General features: G+C 49.6%; 1 long non-coding RNA gene across 1 annotated transcript; it reads left to right on the top strand.

The window, feature by feature from the left end:
- Positions 1 to 559: 559 nt before the first annotated feature.
- On the top strand, positions 560 to 4654 carry LOC142839477 (uncharacterized). Its single transcript, XR_012908762.1, has 3 exons — positions 560 to 941; positions 3424 to 3506; positions 4261 to 4654. It is a non-coding gene; the product is annotated as an uncharacterized LOC142839477 (long non-coding RNA).
- The last annotated feature ends 269 nt before the right edge of the window (positions 4655 to 4923 follow it).

Below are 4923 nucleotides of genomic sequence, written 5' to 3'. Positions count from 1 at the left end.
TTTATGCTGGTCCTCGGCTGGGTCAGCTGTCCTCTCTGGGCGTGTCACCTTCAGGTTCTTGGGATACTCCCAGATGCCAGGACTGGTGTCTCCTCAACCTCTTGTCATCTTTCCCAGCGAATGACCACCTAACTTGGGCCCATCTCAGCCAATTTCTCCAATGGGGGTGGCTGGGCTGGAGTGGAGGTGGGGTGTGTGTGGGGCGGGGTGGAGGGCTTGTTTTCAGAGGCCAAAACTAGAACTTTTTGAATTAGCTTTTATAGTTCAGAGCCTTTAATTTGAGATTTAAAAAACACCATAGTACACCAAAACCCAAATAAACTGCAGCTAATGAAAGTCGCAGAAGGTCTAGGAGAAGGCTTCTTGCTGGCGCTCCTGGATGATTTATTGACAGCCGGTTGTAAAAACAATCTTATTAAAGGTCATAATGTTGGGTTAAAAAAAAAGCCCTTTAATTTATAGCATAATTAGGCTTCCTCCAATAGCTCTGCTGCCAGGGCTGTCACTTAGGGCTCCGAGGAAGCACTGGGTGTTTTTCATTATATCACAGAGCAGGAGCTCGGTGCTGCTGGAGGCCCACTGACTTGCTCTTTATGGCCCTTTTATTGCTGCTAAAATAGTCAAAACAGGGGGTTGATTAGAGCCGACTGATGCCTACTGATTAGGGGGACATCTCTGGGGGAGGGAGAAGGTGTGGGAAGGGGCTCCAGACCTCAGGACGTGCCTCCAACAGGAAGAGACAGGCTGTGAAACGTGTCGGGGAAGTGTGACTGGGCTTCCCTTCTCCTCTCCAGGTCCTTGTGGATTGAAGGCTGACCCCAGGCCTGAGAGGCTGGGGTGATAAAGGCCTGTGGAAGGTGCTAATGCCTCGAGGAAGAGGACAATCCCAGCACCGGATGTGCATGAGAATACGAACCTTAAAAATGCTAATGGACCTGGAGGTGGGTTGCAGATTAAAGCCTGGTGTGTGTGTGTGTGTGTGTGTGTGTGTGTGTGTGTGTGTATCACTCAAGACTAGAAGATTTACCTAGTTTAGATACTGTAGTAGGCAAGTCTTGAAGCAGGGAAGAGGGGAGCCAGTATTTGGTGTTCTGGGGTGAGGCTGGAAGAAGTGGCTTGTCACAGTCATTGCTCCAAGCTGGCCTTGCAGTCCGAGCCCATGTGTGGTGTTAGAATGTCCTGTAGACATGACAGACATCACAAGTATCTGGGCACCTGCTCCAGGGCTGAACGTGTTGTGCAGTAAGATGCCTTGGGGTGAGGGCGGCTGGCGCAGGATCAAGAAGACTGATAAAGGTTGAGCTTGACCAGCTGCTGTGATAGGGAAACGAGCGGGCTGGGCTGCCATTCTGGCCCTGGCCTGTCACACTGTGGTGGTTTTGACTTCTGTCAGTTCTACAAATGTTGGAGCTTGGAGTGAGTACCCCGGGGGTCATTTGGGAGCCCATTTTTTTGTACCCCTTGTCTTCCTCCTTCCCTTCTCAGGGGGCTTCTCTGCTGCTGGAGTTTATCTATACCCTCCAAGAAGCTGCTGAATGCATTTCAGCCTCTGGGCATTTGTGAGGCCTTCCAGAACTGAGGGAGTTAAAGCTGAGAGACAACCTAGTCCTGTTGGGCCTTCCCTCACCAGTGGGCACACATTGTGGAGTGGTAGCCATTAGGACACCCTTTCCTTTCCATAACTCCTCCTCCTTTGGCATGCGGTATGCAAGAGTTTATTGGGAATGGAAAGAGAAGATGGGAAGGTTGGGCGAGTGAAACGATCCTTGAGACTGCCATTCAGATCTGGTTTCTTTTTCCAAGGTCAGAGTCTTCCTGACATATGTCTGTTTGACCATCTGGGAAGATTGATGGGTGCTGCCTGTGTATAGCAAATGCCAGGCTTTACACGAAGTCATGGGGGGTGGGTGATATGAAGGAGCAGGTAACTGATGTGTGCGTAAGCACGCGCACCTGTGACTCTGAGTGTGGCAGTCTAGTAGAGGAGTGTGTGGTGAGTGTGTTGTGCGTGCATGTAAATGTGGTGCCAGCAGGGTACCCTGCGAGGATGATGGGAACAGGCAGCCTTCCCCAAAGGTGTGAGCGCTCAGGCAAGGGATGCGGAGCAGTGACAAGTGACTTGAATAACAGAGGACCCAGAGCCCTCCCTGGAGAGGCCCGTGGCCTCCACCTAGGTGTGAGGAGCAGGAAGTGTGTGGACTGTGGCCTCAGCTTCCTTCTGGAGGCTCTGCCCGCCGCCGAGACAAAGGACAGGAGCAGAAGGGGCTTCGGGTGGTGTTTTCTTTTCCCTCCTAGGGGTTACTCAATGAGCTTGGGGCTAAAGGGACACATTCTTGAAATGATTAAGTGCTGGTCTTTGAGAGACTATGACAAAGCCCATTTTAATTTGCTTATGTAAACTTTGTACTTTCTTAGTTTCCTTCCATTATTTTTTAATCTGAAAAAGATTGTTCAAAAAGGAAATTGACTTTTCCACAAAAACTTGTACATGGGGTGTAGGCATTCAGACCCCAAGCTGAATTCGGGCTGCCTGCCTCCCCTCCAGCCCCCATCCCTCACTCCCTTGCTCTAACAGGCTGTTTTTCCTCTTGACCCTCACTGCTCTCCTTTCCTCTCTGCCCCCAGGCTTTGTGTCTAGGCCTGTTATTTGTCTTGATTTCTTTGATTGACAGCTCGTTTTGGAGTCACATTCCCAGACTGACCTCACCGGCTTCGGAGGAGCACATCTCTGGGACTTCCCCTAAGGCCTCTTGTTCTGAGTCAGGCATGGGAACCACTGCTTAGCAGCCTCACATTTGGTCCCCTGCTCTGCGTGTCACGGACCTGGCACCTAGAGTCAGCCTTTGAGGCTCTGGAGGAGGCTGAATAGCAAGTGTCAAACATGCTGAGGTCTCCTTAAAAGCCAAGCTCCCCTTGGACTCTTCTCTCTGTAGGACTCTCCTCCTGGAGGCTGGCAGTCACTCAGCATTTATGAGTTAAGGGCAATCCCGCTTCCTGATGACTCCTGCAGACCAAGGGCTGTAGAGGGGTTTCTTAAGAATGTTCTATGATGCTATTTGTGTGCTCCTGCTTTTTGGCCATGGGCTCCAAAAGTCTGGCGCTTTCTGAGAGTTCGGTGTACTGACTCTGTTACTAGCAGCACAGGTCCCAAAGGACAACTGGTTGTGGCACATTTCAAGTTACAAATTGCAAGCTGCATGTGGTAGCACACACCTGTCATCCCAGCACTCACCAGACACGGGAGGAGCCAGCAGATTGTGAGTTCAAGGCCAGCCTGGGATGCATAATGAGCCCCTGTCTCACAACAAAGCAAAGGCAAATAAAAACAAACTACAGACGGCAACATGCAAATTGCAGACAGCTGTTCCACAAGGCTGCCAGCTGTGGGACACTGGCGAGCCTCTGCCATATTTTCTTTGACAGGCGGGTGAGTTTGGAACTGGCACTGAAGTTGGAACTAAGAGCCACGTAGGACGTCGTTTTCGGAGCTAGAGTTTATGTCTGAGGTATCTTAGCATTTGTTCAGTGTTGGCACTGGGGTGTATTCTGATTGCTCTGGGAAGAACCAGGCTTGGGGGCTTGGGTTGGATTGGGGTTCCATTCAGTACTAGGCTTTTTGTGTGGTTTCTGGGGGTGTCAGTGTGAGGGCAGAGTTTGAATGCTGCCCGTCAATGTGGGCTTTTGCCAAGCACTCTGCAACCACCTTCTTGTCAAGCCAGTACCACCCCAAGAACTAGCTTGGGTGCTGCTCAGCTTAGCTATCCCGACAGCTTACACTCATTAACCCAGGGGCAGTGTGTTCTTCATATCAGAGATCCTGAGCCTTGTACAGGGGCGGGAAGAGAGTAGACACAAAAAGCAATGTTGGCAGAAAGAAGGGAGAACAGAAAAGGAACCTGGAGGATGGAGGTAGCTCCTTTTTTATTAAACTTTTGTCTGATCTGCTGGGAACCCTCAACCTTACTGGACTTCAAACACGTCCTCCCCACGCCCACTTGCTTTTTTAGGTCCACCTCCTAATTTCTTCGTTTATGTTGAATTCAATAAACCTATGAGAAGCTGAGTCTAGGTGTTTTGAGTGTTTGCAGCACTTGATGGTTTGACGGTACAGTGCTGCAACAGAAGATTAAAAAACTGCACATCACAGACAAACAGAACACACAGAGAGGCAATTGCTTCTATATCTCCCAATAGCACACTTTATTTTCAGGCAAAAACTGACTTCTATAAAGTTTTATTTATTCATCCATTTATTGACAGGATCTCAAGTCGCCCAGGCTAGCTTTGAACTCACTGGGTAAGTCCAGAGATGACCTTGGACACCGGATCCTCTTGCCTCCGCCTACCAAGTTCTGGGACTGCAGGCAAGCACCACTTACCTGGATTTTGCAGTGCTGGGGATTAAGCCCAAGGGTCTTGTGCATGCTAGCAAAGACTCTACTGAACCACCGTCCGGTTCGGTTGTGTTTATTTAAAGAACTAATACAGGAGATGGCTCACCAGGTGAAGGCATTCACTGTGTGAGCTTGGCATCTGTAGTAGGATCGCAAAAGTCCACACAAGGGTGGAGGGAAAGAAGCAGCTTCACAAAGACGTCCTCTGACCTCCACACAAGTGTGGTCCATGTGCTTCCTGGCCCACATCATTATGCACACGCACAATAACAAATAAAAACTTTTAAAGATGATACTTAATGTGTCCTCGGTGCATGTGGAAACCGCCCTCAGCCCTTTGTTTTATGACTGACTCATTTGGTCCTCTCTCGGCACCGTGTAGAGTAAGTACCATCATTACCTCATTTTGCACACAAGGAAATGGATGACCAGAGGAGACACCTAATTTTTCTAGCACTTTCAGTTGTTATGCGGTATGAGTTTTTGGCGGCGGTCACAAGGGATGTGGCTATGGGCAAAGCAAAGCCTG

This window comes from Microtus pennsylvanicus, chromosome 21 (genome assembly GCF_037038515.1).
Source record: "Microtus pennsylvanicus isolate mMicPen1 chromosome 21, mMicPen1.hap1, whole genome shotgun sequence".
NCBI classification, from domain to species: domain Eukaryota; kingdom Metazoa; phylum Chordata; class Mammalia; order Rodentia; family Cricetidae; genus Microtus; species Microtus pennsylvanicus.
Note: the sequence above shows the minus strand (reverse complement) of the source record. Positions and strands in the feature narration are given on the sequence as shown.